The sequence below is a fragment of the Cryptomeria japonica genome, chromosome 8, assembly GCF_030272615.1.
Source record: "Cryptomeria japonica chromosome 8, Sugi_1.0, whole genome shotgun sequence".
NCBI lineage: Eukaryota > Viridiplantae > Streptophyta > Pinopsida > Cupressales > Cupressaceae > Cryptomeria > Cryptomeria japonica.
This window is the reverse complement of record NC_081412.1, coordinates 8,785,895-8,809,509: the sequence shown is the minus strand read 5'-3', so window position 1 is coordinate 8,809,509 and position 23,615 is coordinate 8,785,895.

The following is a 23,615-nucleotide window of genomic DNA, read 5'->3' as shown; positions in this document are numbered from 1 at the left end:
GATGACAATCCAGAACCTTGTGGAGATGGATGTAGAACAAAATCTAGATACAAAGATATCTCCTCCAAAGACAAAGGTGCCTCCTCCAAATGTTGCTCAATAGTGGCCACAGTCATGTCAATCTGTGAGGAATGATCGTGTGGGTAATGAACAAGAGGCTAAGATGGTTCTCCCTCAACATATGAATAAGACGAAGTAAACTCATCAAAGAGAAGATGTATGTACTCATTAGTGTCCTCTAAGTCTATAAGATAGGACTCACAAAAAAATCCTGCAATGTCTATCAAGTACTTATCCCAAGTATTTGTGTTTGGAAGATAGTGAATGTCCTGTTACACTGCATCACAAGTAACCATGGATGTAGCAACACAAGTATCCTCAAAACCAACAGTAGATGTAGGAGAAGGAATTCAAGGTTCAAGAACTAGATCTGATGTCAGAATACCTAGATTCAAGTAGTCAAATTTCTCCTCAGAATCAATGTTCACACTAGGAGTGTGATCAATAGCCAAAGTATCAGAACCATCTTCAGGTACAAAGTCTAAAAAGGTATATAACTGGGATGCATGATCAACCATCCCAGTAGCAATTATCTCTCTGCTTTCCAAGTCTCGAATGATAACTGAATCAGATGTGATTTCCACGGTCTTTCTTGTTCTACCATGGGTGATCTGATAGATGGAAAGAAGATTGTTTGACAAATGAGGTACACACAAGACATCATTGAACGTACCATCCCCAATATCAATAGAACCTTTCCCAATCACACTCATATAAGTTTTGTTTCCCATCATAATAGGTGACATAACACAAGGCTCAAATGAAGAGAACATAGATTGTGTAGAAGTCATATGATGAGAAGCTCTAGAATCTAGGAGTCATCTCCTTGATTCACAACCTGAAGAAGCACAAAGATCTTTACCTATATTCTCTATTGCTTCAAAATAAATTCTTGCACGACCTTTTACCTTAGTAGATCCTGACTATTTTGAAATAGAAGAAGAAGATAACTCAAACATTCTATAAGGAAGATCAATGTTGTTCTTCTTAAGATGGTGTTTTAGTTCATCAATATTCTTCTTATAACAAGAATGTTTTGATGAATAATGATGAACAGTAACTACTCAACAGATACTGAGAGGGGGAGGGGTGAATTAGTATAGATAGAAACTTCCTTAAACCACTTTGACTATAAAGACTACAATAACTGGTAAATAGGATCACCAATCTAAATCAGAGCACTACCCATAAAACACAGTGAGATTGTGAAATACATAAACCGGTAACATTTAGATCTTCACAAAACCTAATAACTCATTTCCACTTCACCCATATGCATAAGCAAGTAATACATCATCAAAAATATAATGACCACTGGATCAGCATGCTTTAGCACTTGATAGAAAACACTAAGACATCACATGAAAAAGCAACACACATAACACACTGATTTTTCACGTGGAAACCCAACTGGGAAAAACCACAGTGGGGATAAATACCCACAAGTTGTTCTTGAACTCTTCTGAAGTCCACTCTGTTAGGATCCTAGTCTGATTAAGGACTTTACAATAGGTTCTGCTAGGAACCGATCTTGCTAGGGATCACCCAGTTAAGGGATGGCTAAATACCTAGTTAAAGGCTAGAACCCTATTAAAGGTTACCTTGCAAGAGGATTTGAAGAACTCAATGATTTTAAGTCACCCTATTAAAGGATTTACACAAAGCCTGTTAAAGCTACCCAGTTAAGGGATTTTCCAACTACTGAAATGGTTAGAAGTCAACAAGTAAAACACTGATCTGATAACAGCACTAAATGCCAAGGTAGATCCACTTTAGTTCCTTTACTTCTGCAATCATACTCTATAGATCTCTACTCACTACACCGGTCTGGCAACAATCAAGTATCTCTTCACTTGGATACACACACAAACATTTGCCAACAAATTCACAATGCAAATCATCATATTCCCTTTATAGGAAACAGATAGGTCGATAGCACAAACCCTAAACCCTAAACATTTAGGTTATCAATACAGTCGATCCAATCCTGACCGTTCAATCACATTGCATAATGTAAAATAATCTTGAACAAATCTCAAGACGTTCTCCATCGTTCATTCTTTGCCACTTCTGGAAGCTGATAACCCATCACGCACTCTCCACTGTTTACTGAGACTTTGCACACTCCTGAGGTAGATAGGATCATTCTTCTTAATGCAAGATCCTCAAGGAAATCCTTCATGCGCACAAGGTTGACATGGAAACATGCTCTGATCTTCATTTCAATGCTAACCCATCACAGGATGTCGTCGGTCGAATCACACAAACTTGAAATGCATCAACCGGAAACCCTGAAGCTGAGACTACCAACCAGTAGTCATATCAAATGAAACCCCAATACCGGTTCACATTCCAACATACCACTTCACTTTTTCACATATACCAGTTCACATCATCATACAGGTTTTCCTGCCAGTTTACTTACTTCAATATATCGGTTCATACTTCAGTATATTGATATCAATGACAACATACAATATCATCATGTCATCACACTCTACACATATGCCAACAATCTCCCCCTATGGCATTGATGGCAATACACAAAGACATCTCTCCGCTTCACATCTTCTCCCAAATACTGCAAATATCTTCTCCACTTCACATCTTCTCCCCCTTTGACAACAATGCCAAAGTGGAGGCACAAACATCCATGTTCCACTATGTTGCTCCCCTTGAGGAGTAGCATCCTTCAACACACCAATCCTGAAAAGATTTGATAATGCAATACATGACTGATGTGGAACACATACCTTTAGTTCACCTCTTGAAGGGGCAGCACCCCTAATTCACCTCTTAAATAGGTAAATATAGCCTTCGGTAGAGGCTTGGTGAATATGTCTGCTAACTGCTCCTTACTGGAAACATGTTCCAATACAACCTCTTTGTTTTGAACTTTCTCCCTCAAGAAATGATACTTGAGCTCAAAGTGCTTGGTTCTAGCATGCAATACGGGATTCTTGGATATTTTAATTGCACTTGTGTTATCATAAAATCAGGGACTTTGAAACCACTTAGTACATGCTTCATCCAAATTGTCTGAGTGCAGTTCATAAATTTTGTTACATGTTATACTTCTGTTGTAGACTGAGAGATACAACTCTACTTCTTACTCATCCATGAGACTAGTCTACCACCGAGAAAGAATGCACCACCCGTTGTGCTCTTTCGGTCGTCCACATTACTAGCCCAATTGGTATGTGTAAACACTTTGAGGTTGAAATCATTATTGTATGAATACCACAATCCATATTCTATAGTTCCCTTCAGATATATAAGAATCCGCTTGACTGCTACTAAGTGGGATTCTCTTGGACTTTTCTGGAAACATGCAACAATACCCACTGCATGTGCAATCTTTGGTCTGTTGTGTACTGCATAGTGCAACCTACCAATCATTGATCAGTAATCTTTCTCATTTACCAATGTTGAGTCATCTTCGTTTGACAATTTACAACTAGTCACCATCGGTGTACCAACTGGTTTGTTGTCTTCCAAGCCAAAGGTCTTTAACACCTCTTTGACATACTTAGACTGAGTGATAAAGATAACATCTTTCATTTGTTGAATCTCTAGTCCAATGAAGAACTTAATCTCTCCGATTAGTGTCATCTCAAATTCCTTCTTCATCTAATCTGCAAATGCATGACTCATCTTGTCATCTCCACCAAAAATTATGTCATCAACAAACACTTCACATATCAGAATTTGATCTCCTTCTGACTTCAGATAGATATTGCTATCTTCACTTGTTCTTTCAAATCCAATCTTTACAAGATGTGAGTGTAAGCGTTCATACCATGCTCTAGATGCCAGCTTCAATCCATACAAGGCTTTATGTAGCCTACACACCATATCACTATCTTCTGATAGGGAAAACCCATCTGGTTTCTCTATATACACTTCCTCTTCAAGTATTGCATTCAAGAATGCAGATTTTACATCCATCTGATACACTTTGAATCCCTTGAAGGCTGCATATGCAAGAATCATTCGAACTCCTTCCAATCTAGCTACTGGAGCAAAAGTTTCTTAATAGTCTTCTCCTTCTTCTTGAGTGTATCCCTTACATACCAATTTGGCTTTGTTTCTTACCACTGTGTCATCTTCATTTAGCTTGTTTCTAAAAACCCAATTGGTGCTAATAACATTATTGTGCTCGGGTCTGGGTACCAAAGATCATGTACCATTCTTTTTTATCTGGTCAAGTTCCTCTTCCATAGCCTTGATTCAGTCTTCATCTTTATGTGCCTCTTTAAATGTTTTAGGCTCAAATTCAGAGATCATGCAAGAATTTTCTCTGACCTTTCTTCTTGTAACAATTCCTGCATCAGTATCTCCTATGATCTGCTTTGGATTATGATTTAGCTTTACATACAGGTGTAGAAGCACTGTTACTGGTACTAGGTTGTTTTGCAACCGGTTCCTAGAAGGTTACAACTGGTTCATCTACCATTTTCTCACTACCAGTTTCCTTAAGTTTCTCAGAGGTTTCATCAACTCTAACATTAATACTTTCGACAATTATTTGAGTCCTATTGTTAAAACACTTGAAAGCTTTTCTCTTGGTGGAATATCTTAGGAATATTCCTTCATCACATTTTGCATCAAACTTGCTCTGGTGTTCACTCCTCTTGATATAACATTTGCTACCAAACACTCTAAAGTAGTCTTACAGGTCCAATACTCATAAGGATTTTTATCCTTACCTTTCTTGATGAGTACCTGGTTCATAGTGTAGATTGCAGTGCTCACCGCTTCTCTCCAAAAAGTGTGAGCAACCTTCCCTTGAATCAGCATTGTTTTGGCTACTTCAACTACAGTCTAGTTGTTCCTCTCTGCTAGGCCATTCTGCTATGGATTATGGGGGGTAGACAATTGCCTCTTGATTCTATTTTCGTCACAGTACTTATTGAACTCACTAAAAGTGAATTCACCTCCTTGGTCAGTTCTAAGGCATTTGATTCTTTTACCACTTTCTTTTTCAACAAGTGATCTGAAGGCTTTAAACTTTCCAAAAGCTTCAGACTTGTCTTTCAAGAATGTCACCCACATCATTCTTGAGAAATCATCAATAAGAATCACAAAGTACCTATCTCCCTTAACACTCCTAGTTTTCATAGGACCACACAAATCAGTATGCACAAGATCAAGTAAATAATCTGCTGTGAAAGATTTACCTTTGAAGGTTGAGGAAGACATTTTCCCCAATTGACATTATCTGCACAAAGGATTCTCCATTTTGTTCACCATAGGCAATCACCTAACTACCTTGATCTTACTGGCCTTCACAATGTTATCAAAATTTACATGGCAGAGTCTCTTATGCCATATCCAACTTTCATCATACTTAGCCATTAGACATTGACTAATGTTTGCATTTAACTGAAATAAGTTACCTTTTGTCTGCATACCGGTGGCTATCAGTTCACCACTCTTTCCTTTTATTTTGCATACTCCATCTTTGAATTCTAGAAGGAGTCCATTATCATTCAGCTAAGCAACACACAAAAGTTTATGCCAAAGACCTTCTACCCAATACACATTATCAACACTGCTTTTTCCATTTAAAGAGATGGACCCTTTTCCTTTTACCATACATGGTGTATCATTACCAAATCGAACTACACCTCCATCATACTCTTCCAGAGATAGAAACTTTTTCTGGTCACTAGTCATGTGGTGAGAACAACCACTGTCAATAATTCACTCATTGGAATTATCAAAGTGGGAGACAAGAGACTTCTTGTCTAACACATCTTCCTTAACAGCTATAAATACTATGTCTTCGCTTTCTTCATCTTCTGATTCATCATCAGTGACACCTTCAACAACTACAACAAGACAGTTTCTCCTATTTCCTCCTTTGAACTTTTTGAACCTCTCTAGTTTGTCCTTATTATCACCATTAGGACAGTTTACAGCAATGTGTCCTATCCTATTGCAAGAAAAACATTTCAAAGGGAGCTTACCTCTATATTTTTTAGTTCCCTTGGGAAGTCTCTTGGCCAAAAGAGCTTCAAATTCCATCAGGATCTCCTCATCATCCATATCTCTACTTTGTCTAGGTTCACAGCTGGTACTATCTTCTTTACCCTTTTTGGATAGTGCAATAGATGCTTTAAATGCTCAATTAGTCTTCTGAACACTGCCATCATAGTTGTTTAGCTCATATGCAGTCAACTTGGCAATGATGGAATCAAGGGACACCTTTGTCTTGCAATAGATCTCAACTCCTAAATAGCGGCAACCCTTATTACATAGACCAGTAATAAGGTTCTCAAAACTTTGCTAACAATGGTGGAATCGTCCATTATACCTCATGCACTCTTGATGTCTCTAACAATAGTTTTAATCCTTATCCCATATTTTTGAATGGTCTCTCCTTCAACCATCTGCATGTCTTCAAACTTTCCTCTAAGGCTTTCTTCCTTAGCTTGCTTCACATGCTCATCACCACCATAGATAGACTCCAGAGTATCCCATACATATTTGGTATTGTCTTTTTCCTGAACATCTATAAACTCAACATCAAATAAGCTGATGATAAGAGCTTCCATTACTTGCCCATTCTCCTTAATTTCTCTTCTTTGATCATCAGTGAGAGTACCGTTAGGGACAACATAAGTATTCTCAACATAGCTCCTATGTTGAGAACCCATGCTTTTAATGTATATTTTCATTACGTCCTTCCATATCTTAAAGTTATCTCTGTTGAACTTAGGACCTTCCCTCTTCATCATTAGAATAGGATCTTTTCCTCAAGCGGTTAAGCTTACAACATAAAGGACCTAGGGGACGCTCTGATACCAATTGATGAATAATGATGAACAGTAACTACTCAACGAATACTGAGAGGTGGGGGTGAATCAATATAGAGAAAAACTTCCTTAAACCACTTTGACTATAAAGACTACACTAACTGGTAAACAGGATCACCGATCTAAATCAGGGCACTACCGGTAAAACATAGTGAGATTGTGAAACACATAAACCAGTAACACTTACATATTCACAAAACCTAATAACTCATTTCCACTTCACCCATATGCATAAGCAAGTAATACATCATCAGAAATATAATGACCACTGGATCAACATGCTTTACCACTTGACAGAAAACACTAAGACATCACATGAAAAAATATCACACATAACACACTAATTTTTTACATGGAAACCCAACTAGGAAAAACCACGGTGGGGATGAATACCCACAAGTTGTTCTTAAACTCTTCTTAAGTCTATTCTGTTAGGAGCCTAGTCCGGTTAAGGACTTTACAATAGGTTCTGCTAGGAACCGATCCTGCTAGGGATCACCCGGTTAAGGGATGGCTAAATACCTGGTTAAAGGCTAGAACCCTGTTAAAGGTTACCTCGCAAGAGGATTTGAAGATCTCAATGATTTTGAGTCACCCTATTAAAGGATTTACACAAATCCTGTTAAAGCTACCCAATTAAGGGATTTTCCAACTACTGAAATGGTTAGAAGTCAACTGGTAAAACACTGATATGATAACATCACTAAATGCAAAGGCAGATCCACTTTAGTTCCTTTACTTCTCTAATCACACTCTATAGATCTCTACTCACTGCATCGGTCTGGCAAGAATCAAGTATCTCATCACTTGATACACACACAAACAATTGCCAACAACTTCACAATGCAAATCATCATCCACCTTATAGGAAACAAATAGGTCGGTAGCATAAACCCTAAGCCCTAAACATTTAGGTTATCAATACAGTCAGTCCAATCTTGACCATTTAATCACATTGCATAATGTAAAATGATCTTGAATAAATCTTAAGACTTTCTCCATCATTCATTCTTTGCCGCTTCTGGAAGCTGATAACCCATCATGCACTCTCCACCGTTTACTGAGACTTCGCACATTTCCAAGGTAGATAGGATCAATCTTCTTCACGCAAGATCCTCAAGAAAATCCTTCATGCGTGCAAGGCTAACGTGGCAACATGATCTGATCTTCATTCCAATGCTAACCCATCACAAGATGTTATCGGTCGAATCACACAGACTTGAAATGCATCAACCGGAAACCCTAAAGCTAAGACTACCAACCGGTAGTCATATCAAATGAAACCCCGATACCAGTTCACATTCCAACATACCGCTTCACTGTTTCACATATACCGGTTCACATCATCATACTATTTCTCTTTCCAGTTTGCTTACTTCAATATACCAATTCATACTTCAGCATATTGACATCAATGACAACATACAATATCATCATGTCATCACACTCTGCACATATGCCAACATGTTCTTCATGTCCAACCCTCTTGCAATATGTGCAAGTAAGCTTCTTCTTCTTAGATAAATTATTTTGTGCTTGATCTGTATGTGTCTTTGGCTTTAATTGCTACCACTTCTTGTTATAATACTTTCCTAGATTCCCTTGTTTATCCACCAAAGAATGTCACATACATGGTTTAAGAATCCCCATAGTGATCAACTTTTATTTCTCAAGCATCAGCAATTCCATAAATTAATCAAATGAAGGGATGGTGTAATCACTACCCATTGTCAACCGATGGGTTTGGAAGTTAGAAACAAAAGATTCATACTCAAAAGGAATATTTCTCGACAGGTTGAAAACCAACTATGTATCTTCCTTCTCAATGCCACATTATTTACATTGTGTTCTTAGCTCATTTTCTCTACTGGCATAATCTTGGATTGTATCAAAACATTTACGATCCAAATTTTGAAGATTGCTTTCAAGTGTGTAACCTCTAATATTATCAACTTGACCATATAATTTATCAAGTTTATCCCAAGCTTCCTTGATTGTCTTACACTTATCAATGTGAAAGATAAGATTAGGGGATACATATTTTCTCAATGTTCCAAGAGCCATAAAACTTTTGATGAGCCATTCCATTTTCAAATTAGGATCATTAAAATATGTGTGTTATGAAATTGTGTCATCAACATAATTATTTAGGTCTTTTTCCATTAGTTTACTCCATGCATTAACTTTCCAAGTTGCATAATTGTATGGAGTTAAGAGTGGAATTTTAGGAGAACCCATAACTGAAAATGAAAGAGCACAAGTAGGTAGATCAAAAACACAAACACCAAGAGAGACCCCCCTTTTCACTCAATCAATGATCCCCCCTAGAAAAATATGATTGTAGCACTTTATAAATTAGTGTGTTTACAATACTGGAGTTGTTTTCCAAAGTTTTACAACATCCAAATGTGGACCCAAATACTGAAAGTATAAATTAATCTCATAATGAGATCTTCAAACTAGCACCAAAATATAGTGCTAAAAAAAATATCAACTTTCATAAAAAGAATCACCTCGATTAGAGGTCGTATATGAAAGTTACATCCATTTGAAGTTCAAAAATCTAGGATGATCCTTTGGATCCCAAATTTATTCATGGGTTCAAACCAACAACTCATAGAATAAAGAAATGAAACAATTACATTAATAGCATATGTGAAACGAACATAAATGAAACTCTAATTGAAAACCAGAAAATGGACTTCTCTATTGCATTTCAGAAAAACAAAATGTGTTCTTTGAGGCAATCAGCAAACAACGATCAAAGATCCATGATTAACCATTAACCCCTTACAGATGCCCGTTGGGTCTTTTTATACATACATCCTCTATTTGGAACTCTTCCTATTGGATGAGATAAATCTCATTACCAACTGTTTCCATTTTCAACTGCACCAACGGTTTGAAATTTAACCATCTGCAATGGTCTGCATTCATGAGAAACACAATATCCCACATGCACCAAGAAGTCGGTTTGGTTCGTATTCACATACACTGACAAGACCATCTTCAGTGTCCAAGTGTTTACCTTTTGGACTCTAGTTCGAGCACACACCCGCAGTCAGCCTCTACTCCTTCGACCATCGGTAAGACCACAAATACATTGCTCTGATCTCCCGATGAACCAGTAGATGACTCCTCTAATAGCTGATGACATCTTGATTGTCTGATCTTCCTTGATCTGCTTGATCTTTATCTCGGCTGAACTACTCTCTCTTTTTCCATGATGTTACTTCCTAGTTTGTCCATGCATCCAACTGGGCAACACCTCATTGGCTTCAGGGTCCCTACCCTGTAACCTAAGCACGGCCTCAGTAACCACCCAGAATGAAGCTCTCTTGTTGGACCCCACCCTGGTCGCCAAGTCACGAAGGATAACCTTCATACATCTCATCATAGTGGTATAGTGACAATCATTCGATCATCCCAAACTTGCTCACTCGTTAACTCGCCTGAGTTACTCTCTTGTCGGGTCCCACCACTTGGTCACCAAGTCGTGGGGAATAACTTTAGTGCATCTCTCCATTGTGGTATAGTGACCACCATTAATCCACCTTCAACCTGCACAGTCGTTAACTCACCTCTTTTTTTGCATGTGCTTTTTCACCAAGTTGTGAGGATTATCTGGCGATCATCTTCCCATCGCAGCGTAGTGATAGTCGTAGGATCATCCATGATCATGGTCCGAATATAGGTCAAGTTAATCATCAGGGAAACTTGAAACTACTTCTTCTAATACCCAATAACAATACTTCAAGAACTTATGACTTATTGAGTCATCGGGGTAAGTGTGAACCACTCCAAACTCTGGCGAACTCATCGGGGTAAGACTTGCCGATCGAGGGTAGGTCTTGCCGATAAGAGAAATTTTAAAAACTTCAATTAAACAACCATACAAATGGACTAGAGCCAGTCCTTACATGACCACTAGAAGGTCTCACAAGCCAAAATTGGTTAAGGGCATTTCAACCCTTAGGTGCTCCTGCACTAGTGTGACATTCAACCACCCAAATGTGGATGTGAGTGACACATGTAAATGTAGGACTATACCACATGTCCTCATATAAACCATCCTAATATAGCCTAAGTATGCTTAATAATGTGTAAGAAAAATAAATATTAAAAACCTACACTAACAAGTTAGCTAAGGAGGCTCTTTTAGTTTTTGGTAGATTAAAAGAGAAAAGCAAGAAGGACAAGAAAGATGAAAGAGAGAAATCCAATTCTTGTGGGAGATCTAAGTCTCCTAGGAAGTCTAAGGAAAAATGTTGGAACTATGACAAAACCAAACACTTATGTAAAGATTGTAAGCAGCACAAAAAGAAACACAAGTGACCCTCTAATTTGGATTCAGACAAATCTTCTCAGGATGATGGTGAAGCATCTGTCATGACCTTGACAATGCATGCATTGGAAGATGTGTGGTTGATGGATTTCAGTGCATCTTTTCACATGACCTCAAATTAGGGTTGGTTTTCAAAGTATGAAGAATATGATGGTGGGAAGGTGTATCTCAATGATTACTCTCATCTAAAGGTTGTTGGTCATAGAAGAGATAATATTAGATTCTCTGATGGTGGAATGAATGGGATTGGTGGTGATATGCACATCCCAAGTTTGACACAAAATCCACTCTCTATAAGTAAGTTGAGTGTGTTGGAATCAAGGAACACTGAGAGGGGGGGTAATTCAGTGTTCTGCAATTTTTAATTTTGTTAACTTGATCTTTAAACCACTTAATGCATATGAAAAGAAGTAAAGTGCAGAAACACAAAGCAAAGATCTTCAACAACATAACACCAATATTTTTACGTGGAAACCCTATTAAGGGGAAAACCATGATGGGATTCAAACCCACAATATTAATATAGTCTACTAAAAGTATAAAAATATTAGATGAGGGGAATGCAAATGCATTCAGGCACACTTCCTAGAGCTCACTACCTTACAAGTGTTTATTAGAGATTTCAATGAGATTTGAATTATGGAATAGCATCAACAAATGCCTAAGTATAGTTTCGGTTAAGCACAAAGCACATATTCTTAATCTGTTCTATAGCAATGCTCTGCTTTCATATTTTGAATTGTACCAAAGCTCAAATATTCACTTTGTGCACGTGAAATTGCGCACTATCAATCATACATACTTTGCCCATCATTGTCAATATCAAAAATGATCACATAAACCTGTCATATATGTCTGCATCACAAATTTAGGACTTCATCATGTCGGCCTAAAGAACACATCACAAAAGATGAAACGGTACACAAGTCAGCTCAATCTGATCAAAATCAATCATGCGTTCCAAAACTAATGAGAGAGAGCACAAAGTTGTGTCACACTTTTATAAAGGAAATGGTCAATGTTGATTCAACTTTTTAAATTAAATCAATAGAAAGTGAAATATATGTTTTCAATTTTGAAATGATGTAAACTAATAAAATGTATAATTTTTTGTATATTTTATGTTTGTAATTTGTTAAACAATTTAAAAAATTATTTAAATATACTTTCTTATAAAGTAAACACTATAATTTAGTTGCTAATAAAATGCTAAAATTGAGGTTACATGAGGCGTCACACTTTATATAGTAAATTTTATTTGTTTTTCTTCAATTTTTCTATGTGTATTGATAACTTGAAAGTTTAGTGCAAAAATATATTTTAAATTATTTTTTACGTATATATATTTTTTAATAAATTTTAAAACTTGTGTGTACTGAAATGTAACTCTTTCCATTTGACATCATCTTTTTTCTTGATTATTTATCCAAATTAGAAAATAATTAAATCATCTTGACATAGACTCTTTTTCTCTAGTGCGTTATTTTTATCCAAAATTTTTAAATAAATTTTAGTATTTTTCTTTTACAAGATAATCAACCTTATATTTTAGTGTTGATGACCCACTTTCAATAAAAATAAAATATAAAATATAAAAACTAATTAAAATAATAAAAGATATATATTTTGGAAAAATAACTTATAGATCTATAAAAGGGTATTTTTACATTTGAAAAAAACAAATCATTTATAAGAGTAGGAGTCGTTGAAACATCGAGTTTTAAAAAGAAAAAAGAAAACAAAATGGTAATTAGACCCAAAGTGGTATAAAATATACATTTAGTAGACAATTCCAATTGAAAAAGTTGTGCCCCAAATATAAGATAGCTATAATGAATCTCTATAGACCATATGTTTGACTAAAATTAATTTTTAGTTAGAATTACTTAAATTCACTTATGTTGATAAGTTGGCCTAAAATATGACACAGTTTTGTGCTTTTTCCCTAATTGATCACACATTTCTCACATGTCGGCTCATCAACCTTGAACACACAAACAACCACCAAAATTGATCCGCAAGATCCGCATACTAAGTTTCCACATGTTACCACTGATATGCACTGTTTTAATAGAAAACTTGTCCATCGGATCTTCTAATTAACACAAAACTCATCACCAAAGGACACAAACATGGAATAAGACATATTACACATCCATAATGCATCTCCGAGATCCACAAAGAAAAATACTCAACCAAAATGATCCACCAACCAATAAACTGTACACTCAACCGAATGTCCTATCTTTCTCACTGGACCTCACCGGACTCAATCAATATTCTGGAATGATCAAAACATGAAGTGTGGATGCCATAACTGATATGAGTTTCCATCAATGACAACATCTAAACATGCATGCAGTGTCTCTTGCCAACAATCTCCCCCTCTGGCATTGATGGCAACACTTAGTGAAAAATGACTAAGTGTCGGAACAAAACCAAAGTATTGTACACAAATCTTAATCACTAGATTCCAAAGAATCAAAGAATTAAAGAACTCCCCCTAAGATCAACATTTTTCACTCCTATACACTCCCCATTTGACATCAATGACAAAGTTAGAATACTGAAACCCAAAAAATTCAAGTAAAAAATGCTATATATACATATGTAGACACAAACTTATCTCATAAAAACTTGAAAATATTTGCATAGAGATTCTTCAAAGAGATCAAGTGACTATCCCAGCCCTTCTGTAGATTCCCAAATCTTGTTATAAAACCATGAAAAATATAAGATTGTGCTTCTGATGTCTTGAGATCATCTTGTTCATCTACCTTAAGAGCATTCTAAGCATCTTGAAGAGCATTTAGCATTATATCCAACTTAGGAGTAATGACACTCCTAAATTCTCCAACCTATCCATTATTACTTCACAATAATAGCTCAGACTTTGAATCTTCTCAAGCAAAAATATTACCTAATTTTCATGATGGCTCAATAAATTTAACAAAGGATCAACCAACTAAGATCAACTTTCTAATTGATCCTTGTGCTCCTGAGACTTCTTATCAATGTTCCCAGTGAACTTGTTCAAGGATAGACATGCTTTGTATAAGTTTCCACCTACGGTTATTACATCTTGCAAGCTCTTTGCACAATATTCTAATGTGGCTCTATCTTTCAAAATCATCTTCTTCAATGTGTGGAGCCTCTTTGCATTGAACTCATTTCTGACCTTCTCCTCAACAGACTTCTCGAAAGACTCAAAATGGGAATTTACAGAATTAATCAAACTCTTGAAATGGCCAGATGGGGTATCAGATGGATCTTTCTGAAATGATGACTTAAGTTTCTCCAAAATGTCGGATGTCATAGCCAACAACAAACTATCCTCGATGTGCGACTTCAAAATATCCTCACTAGTCTTTGCCTAAGCAAATGATGCAAGTTGAAGCTTTTGGATGGGAGACAAGGAGGAAAAATTGATTTGTCCTTGAATGAATTCAAGGTCATCTATTACCTATCTCCCCTTTGCATCCTCTTTAGTGTCTCTTTCTTTGGATTCTACTTCAACATTAAGCTCCACCATTTCTGGTTTTACATTCTTCTCTATATATGATTTTTGCTCAGGTGTCGAAGGGTTATCTTCATTAATTGGAGTATTCTTAGTCTTATCTTCTTCTGCTCTTCCTACATCCTCTATTTTGTCCTTATCTGCTACTTCCTCAACTCTAGCCTCTATCGGCTGAACTATTTGAACATCTAGAACATCAATCTGTACTTTTGGGATAGAGGTATCATCTTGTGTTTGCACTTCTAGATTGGTGGCATCTTGTTCCTTTGTTGGATTAACTTCATATTGATTTTCTAACAAAACTTTTATCAAAATTTTCTCTGTTTCCCTTACTACCTCGTCAATTTTTCCAAACATGATTTTCTTTACTCTAGTCTTGATTTTAAACGTATCCTTAGCTAACTTAAGGATTCTCTCAATTTTTGCATTTTATATCACCAAACATAAAAATTAACCAATATATACTCTCTCAATTTTTGTTCTTCTACTTTGGTTGTTTCTCTTCTCATGTCCAAAACTTTGTACAAACTCTTAGGAATTAAAGACATTAATTCAATCAAAACCTTACTATATGCATTCATGTATTCTATTGTAGCTTCTTCTAGAGTTGTCTTATCATTTTCATCAAAATTTTCATACCACTCAGATAGTAGCTCCATATTACCATCCTTTATAACTGCATTCACAATCTGGTCTAATGTTATTGGAGGTATAATATTGTATGTACCTTTAAGATTTACAGTCCTCAATGCCTCATCAAGATCAAATTTAGGTTTCTTACTTGGCCTTGCTTTGGTGGATGGCTTCTCCTTTGTGATTTTTGAAGCCTTAGCAACTTTGGCCTTTACCTCCTTCACCGCCTCATCCGATTCAATTTCTTCATCATCAACAACCACAAGTTTGGATAACTTCTTGTTTTGCACACCACTAGATTACTTAGCTTGTATTTTAGGCATATTTGAGGGTTTAGCAGGACCGGAGGAGGGAGCAGTACTTCTGGATTGTCTCTCCTTTGTCTTAGGAGTTGTTGTCAGTTCCTTCTTCACCTTAAATGTTTGATCCTTAGAGAGAATATCCTCTCTAGATTTTAGAACAACCGCCTTGGCTATCCCCATTCTCTCTGTAAGAGCCTCAACCTCTTTCCAAACCTTTTTCTGAATAACAGGCTTCTTAAATTGCTGGTGCAGTTTTAGGCTTTAGGCTTCTTTCCAATCCTTTGATGGAATCACTGCAAAATGGCATCAAAGGATGAACTAGTAATGAAGAGCGTAGTGGTATACCGGTAGACCGGTGAAGCAGAAGGAAGATAGGTGGTCACCATAAATCTTGGAGCGGTGATCGGTTACACAGTTGCAATGGCAAAAGGTGAGTTGGTGATATTGTGTTTATGCCAAAATAAAGGTTGGTGAAGTCAACTTCAGTCATCATGCAGTTAAGCCATGATTACTTGTGAATTTTTTGGTTCATATTTAAAAGACTGAACTTGACCTAGAAGTAACTATTTTGGGGGGATGCAGTGGCATATTTGAATGGGTAGTTGGTGGAATTGTTGCAGGGCGCGTAGAGAAAGAGCAGAAAGATTTGAATTTGAAATATACCAAAATCTGTGATTGTGGCAATTAAGGAAACACCTAAAGGTGACGACGGAGAGAGTATAAAGTATTTTGAGTTTATTCAAAATACTTTTGATCGTAAAATTTGCAAAGTGAAAATCCTATGAGAAGCGATCCGAATTGCAGAGTGAAGAGTGAGGAAGTGCTAAATTATTCAACAGAGAAAAATGTGTGTGAAGTAGACCGGCAGAGTGCAGAGCCGAGGGTATGAGAAGAGGACCCATGTAGTGTAGAGCAGACACAATCGGTGGAGACAAACTATGATTTTCATTGTGATCTGATCAAGCTATCAGTAGCTATTCCAGCAGATCAACTTCATGTTGCTTTCTAACCATTGAAACTCAAAATCCCTTAACTGGGTGGACTTTAATAGGTCCCTTTGTAAAATCCCTTAACCGGGTGTCATCTTAATTGATGATCCTAAGACCTTTAAAAAGGATACCTCTAATAGGGTAAAGGCACTAACAGGCCTAAAATAAAATCCATTAACTAGGTTGCACCTAATAGTGTCTTTGTAATCTCCTAACAGAGATGGCTACTCACCGAGAGTACTCCAAAACAGTGCATTTTTTGTGGTTTTCTACTCAAACCATGGTTTTCTCCCATTTGGGTTTCCACGAGATAAATCTTGGCATTACATGTTACTACTTATAAAGTTGCCATTAGATTTATGTTCAAAGTTATTCTATATACTCTAGTCGGTTTCTACTACCGAAATATTCAGTCGGTATGCACAATCCAGTCGGTTATAGAAGAAAGTAGTCTCAGAGCGTAGTATACACCGAGCTATCTACCGAGTATCATTCCATGTCTATCGAGCAGCAAAGATGACACACCGAGTTGATATACACCAAGTGAAACATGTTACCAGATTCATTGAACCTGGACATACATATGAAAACATGTTACAAGATCGAGGCACATAAAACCATTATCACATTGGAAATTGCACTTAAAGATTGTGTATGATTTTGAGGTCATCTAACCAATGAAATATTTTGCATGGTTATTCATTCGATAAAATATATTTATAAGATCAAAGCAATGAATTGATCACCGACATAAGAGATCTATTTATACAACATGGATTAAGATCAGATATATACATGTAGCATGACAGAAAGGAAGATATAGAAATATATGAAGCAAGACATGTGAAAGCACTAAGTGTTATGACCATTACAAAGACACAGAGGTCACGAGAAGGATTTCAGAGAACAGTCAAAGAACAGAGTAAACAGAAGGGTTTACCGAGTTACTATATGGGTTACCGAGGTATGCTATAAGCAAGGTAATCTTATTCTGAGCACATAGAATCTGCTATAACATTCCAGATGTAAAGTTGCAGATATTTGTAATGATTTTATTGTAATATTTTGAAGTTGTAAGAGAAACCTTTAATAGGGTAAAAGACTCTAATCAAGCCTATAAATTGTAAAGCCTCTAACCAGGTGCAGCATTTAGATTAAGTGTTGTAAAATCCTTTAGCAAGGTAGATCTAATAGATCTCGATACTCCTAACAGGGTAAGCTATCAAAAATAGCTAAACATGTAGCTCTAACTGAGCAACCTTTATTATTTTAGTAGTGAAGTTGTGGGTGCCATCCCCACCGTAGTTTTTCTCTCTAACCAAGAGTTTATGTGTAACCAAAATATATGTGTTATGGAGTGAATCATGTATGATTGTTATCTATTTGTTTTAGCTTTATATTATGTTACTGCACTATTTGGTTTATGCATAATAGTAAAGCTATTATTGAAGAAATGTTTTGAAGTACTGATTCACCCCTCCCCTCTCAGTACATTAGCTTTCCATATTGGGCCTAACATTATAGTGTATCTTTTCATGCATGCATGTTCTTCTGCAATAATTGTTTATATTGATGAATATTAAATTAATGTAGTCTTGAGTTAAAAGGTTTTAATTTTGTAAAACTGGTAAGGTGGTGATTCACCCCTCCCCTCTCAGCACCGGTTGGGACTGACAATTGGTATCAGAGCCTTGGCCCTTAGATTCAGAAGTGCTTAACAGCTTAAGGAAAGATTTAATATGATGCAAAAGGAGGGTCCTAAGTTCTCTAAGGAGAATTAAACCTTATGGTTTGGTAAAATGAAGCTCTACCTAAGAACCCTAGGAGATCAATACTGGAATCATGTAATCATAGAGTAAAATGAACCTACTGGGGTTCTCACTACAAATCAGATCAAAGAAAGGCAAGACAACACCGTTACTATGGATCTGATTGCTAGAACTCTATCTGATAATGAGTATGTTGAGGTCCAAGATCTGAAAACAACCTATCAGATATAGAATAAGTTGAAGGCTATTTATGGAGGAGATCCTCATGTTCAAAAGGCTAAAGTGGACAACTTGAGAGGAAAATTTGATGAGATGAGGATGCAAGAAAGAGAAAATATTGAACAATATAGCAAAAGAATAAATGATGTGGTAAATTCCATCAGAAGTGTTGGAGGAAAGCTTGAAGAAGAAGAAGATGTGCTTAGCAAAATCTTGAGAACCTTGCTACCACAATATGCCATAAGGGTTTCTACAATTCAGGAACTCAGAACCTTGGGAACAGTTAGTGTTTCACTTGACTCACTGATCGGTATGTTGACTACCTTTGAACTGAGCAACTATGATAACAGTGTACCAAAGATTGATGTTTCCTTCAAAGCTTCCATGATATCCACACCAACAAGGAGAAGAAAAGAAGCTGGAAATAGTTCTACTACAAGAAACAGTCATTATCATAAATATAACAACCTGTTATCAGAAGAACAGGAACAAGATGAGATTGAAGCTCTGTTTGCAAGAAGGCTGCCAAGAGGAAAAGGAAAGTATAAAGGTAAACTTCCCTTGAAGTGATTCTCTTGTAATAGAATAGGTCATATTACATCCAGATTTCCTGACAATGATAGGAAGGATAAATTTAGAAGCTACAAGGACAAGAGAAAGAAGGAGTGCTATCTTGCAGAAGAAGGAGTTACCAATGAAGAATCAAAAGGATCTTATGGAGATGGAATTGCATTTGTAGTGGTAAAGGAAGATAATGCAAAGGAAAGTGATATGGCCCTAATCTCTATTTCAAACTAGTGTAGAGACTAGGTAATTGACAGTGGTTTCACTCACCACATGACCGGTGACAGAAACAAATTCCTCAGCATGGAGGACTGCAATGGAGGAGTAGTGAGATTCGTCAATGATGCTCCTTGTGCAGTAAAAGGTAAGGGATCTATAGCCCTAAATGATAAAACAAATTGTGAAGATGTTTATTGGGTAGAAGGGCTAAAATATAGTCTGTTAAGTGTTGCACAACTTAACAATAAGGGTTACCGGTTATAATTCAATGAAGGAATATGTAAAATAAATGACAAATCAGAAAGTTTGATTGCTATCGGTAAACAATCTAGAGGTAATATGTTTCACCTAGACACCACTATAGGTAGTTGTCTAATGGAAAAGGTAGAAGACATTTGGTTGTGGCACAAAAGACTATGTCATGTTAACTTTTATACCATAGAAAAAGTCAGTAAAATGAAGTCTGTTAGAGGTATGCCTGATATTATGAAACCTGAAAAATGTTGTGTAAAGAATGCCAACTAGGAAAGTTAATCGGGTCTAGTTTCAATAGCAAATCTTATTCATCTGAGAATGTGCTAGACTTGGTTCATACAGACTTGTGTGGTCCTATGAGGACCAAGAGTTTCTATGGAGACCGGCATTTCATGTTGTTTGTAGATTATTTCTCAAGAATGATGTGGGTTGTATTCTTGAAAGAAAAATCTGAAGCCTTTCACATGTTTAAAGTCATCAAGGCTCGAGTAGAGAGGAATTGGTAAGAATCTAAAATTTCTAAGATCAGATAGAGGAGGAGAGTTCACCTCTCAAGAGTTCATGAATTACTATGAAGAATAAGGGATTATGAGATAGATGTCTGCACCCAGAACACCTTAGCAGAATGGGGTAGTTGAAAGAAGAAATAGAAATCTGATTGATTGTGTGAGGACTCTGATGATACAGAAGGATATTCCACACATCTTCTAGAGAGAAGTAGTAAGCACTGTTGTGTATACCTTGAACTGGATACAGGTGAAGAAAGGGGCAAATAAAACTCCCTATGAATTATGGTGTGGATACTCACCCAATGTGAGTTATTTCAAAGTAGTTGGAAGAAGGTGCTATATCAAGAGGGATGAGTACATTGGAAAGTTCGATCCCAAGAGTGATGAAGGAACCTTCTTAGGTTACTCCACAAAGAGTAAATCATATCGGTGTTTGAACAAAAGGACTGGTAAGATTGTGTAGAGTGTCAATGTCAGAGTAGATGAGTTCTCTGAGAAAAATGAATGGGATAACAAGAGTGAACCAAAAGATTATCAAGGATTCGAGTACACTATACCTTTCAAACCTATTAGTAGTGGGCCAGCGTCCCTCACAGAGATTCATGGCATGGTTTAACAACCTCTTGTGGATTCTATAAGTCTAGTGGTTGTATCGGGCATTGAAAGGTTGATCTTTTGGTGCAATGGTGACCCTAATTTGTAACAAGTGGTACCAGAGCTTGGTCATAGGTTCAAATCATGCAGGCCACGGTGAGTGATCCTAGGAGGGGGATTTTTGGCAATGGGCCAGCGCCCCTCGTGGGGATTCGCGACATGGTTTAACAGCCTCATGTGGATTCTATAAGTCTAGTGGTTGTATTGGGCATTGAAAGGTCGATCTTTTGGTGCAATGGTGACCCTAGCATGTAACAAAACCTGATGAAGAGAATCATGTTGTATTCGCAAATGAGGAAGTATGTGAAGTATAACCTACACAACCAGTAGAAGAAGCTCCAAGAAATGAACTGGTACTAGCAAGGTATGTCAGAAATAATCACTCTGCTGAAAATATCATTGGTGAAAAAGATGTAGGAGTATTGACTAGAGGAAGAGCGAGAGAGAATGTCTATCTAATCTTCAAAATTGAGCCCAAAATAGCAAAGGAGGCTCTAAAAGATGAAGACTGGATCAAATCCATGGAGGACGAACTAGAGAAGATTGAGAAAAATGAAACTTGGACTCTAGTGCCCAGACCAAAAAACAAAAAATGTGATAGGTACCAAATGGGTGTTTAGAAATAAAATAGATGAAACTGGTCAAGTAGTAAGAATTAAAGGAAGATTATTCTACAAAGGCGATGCTCAAGAAGAAGGTTTGGATTATGGAGAAACCTTTGCACTGGTGGCCAGACTGGAAGGGTTTAGAATCTTGCTTGCTTATGCTACTTATAAGAAGTTCAAAGTTTACCAAATGGATGTCAAATCGGCATTCTTAAATGGTGTTTTAGAGGAAGAAGTGTACATAGAGAAACCAAAAGGTTTTGTATCAGAAGATGGAAGAGATATGGTATGCAGGCTGAAGAAGGCTCTATATAGGCTAAAACAAGCACCAAGAGCTTGGTATGAGAGGCTACACTCATATTTGTTAAGCATAGGGTTCATGGGATCCAGTGACAACAGTAACCTATATCTGAAGACCGGAGAAGAAAGAAAACATCTGATTGCTGAATTATTTGTAGATGACATCATCTTTGGAGGAGATGATGAGATGAGTAGAGGTTTTGCAGAACAAATGAAGCAAGAGTTTGAAATGTCCATGATCAATAAAATAAAAAATTTCATTGGCTTGTAAGTATCTCAACTAAAGAATGGTATATTCATTATCCAAACCAAGTACATAAGGGAAATATTGAAGACTTTTGGAATGGAAGATTGCAAACATGTTGGAACTCCAATTGTTACAGGTTGTAATATCTCCAAAAATAATGAGGCTCATGAAGTGAGTGAGACAATTTACCGATCTATAAGTTGCAATTTGCATGATAGAGTAGACCAGATATAGCACAAGTTATTGGCTTGGTTGCTAGATTTGTTGTAAATCTGAAAGAGACTCATATGCTTGCAATCAAGAGAATATTTAGATACCTTAAGGGGACTGATGAGTATGGTCTCTGGTATCCACATAAGAGAGATTTCATCTTAAGTGTCTTCACTGATGCAGATTGGGAAGGTAACATTAATGACAGAAACAGAACTAGTGGAGGTGCATTCTTTCTTGGAGATAGGATTGTGTCATCGACAAGAAAGGAAAAAAATTGCATCTCTCAATCCACAACTGAGGCTGAGTATGTGATTGCTGCAATCAACTTTACACAAATAGTATGGAACAAGCAATTATTGGAAGGTATCCAAGAAAAGGTGACTAAACCTATGGTGATTCACTGTGACAACACCAGTATTATCGACATATCCAAGAATCTAGTGATGCATTCCAAGACAAAGCATATAGCTATCAAATATCACTACCTAAGGGAACAAGTTCAAGCCAAGGAAATGAGGTTGGAGTATATACCAACAAAAGAACAGGTGGCTGATATCTTCACCAAGCCACTACAGAAGGACACCTTTGAATACATCAGGGGTAGGCTAGGGGTGATGCCCCTACCTACATTAAAGTAAGAAAAAGGGGCTCTACATCAATCTGATATGATTTCTTTATGAAAAATATCTAAGACTAGATTGATAGGTGTGGACTACTCCAGTTAGGGGGAGCAGTCTTGTAAGTGTACTGAAATACATGTTTGGCATTGTTGTCAAAGGGGGAGATGTGATTATAGTGTTTGAGCATTGGTAAGTAGTGTTGAGTTGAAGTTGTTGAAACGGAGCATTGCTAGTGTTAGGGGGAGATATTCATTACTCAAAGTAGAAGTAATGAATGGTGCAAAAATAAAGAAAGAAATGGTGAAAGTACATGCAAGAGAAACTGATAAGATGGAATTTGAAGTATTGCCATCAATGCCAAAGGGGGAGATTGTTGGCATTGACAAAACCAGTAAATCCAAAGAACCAGTATATTTGCTGAGATTTATGATTGATGTCTAACACTGACCGGTAGAGTGGTATCGGTGGAGTAGTGTATCTCAGTAGAAAAAGTGATGACTTGTAAACAACATGGAAGCAACATAAGAGACAAATGATCAAGGTTCAATCAGCTCAAGGGAAGATAGACTAAGCTAACCAGTTTGTCACTCATGAAGATTGGTGTTGAGGTTAGATCTTCAGGCTGGTCATCCAAATGATGATGAAATCACAGAAGGTGACTTAGGCAAGAAGGGTTGAGGTTGTATGCAAACCAGAACCTCATTGGCAAATAGGAGAAGAAGCTTGATGGAAGCACTGCAAACCAGCATCAAAGGATGAATTGGTAATGAAGAG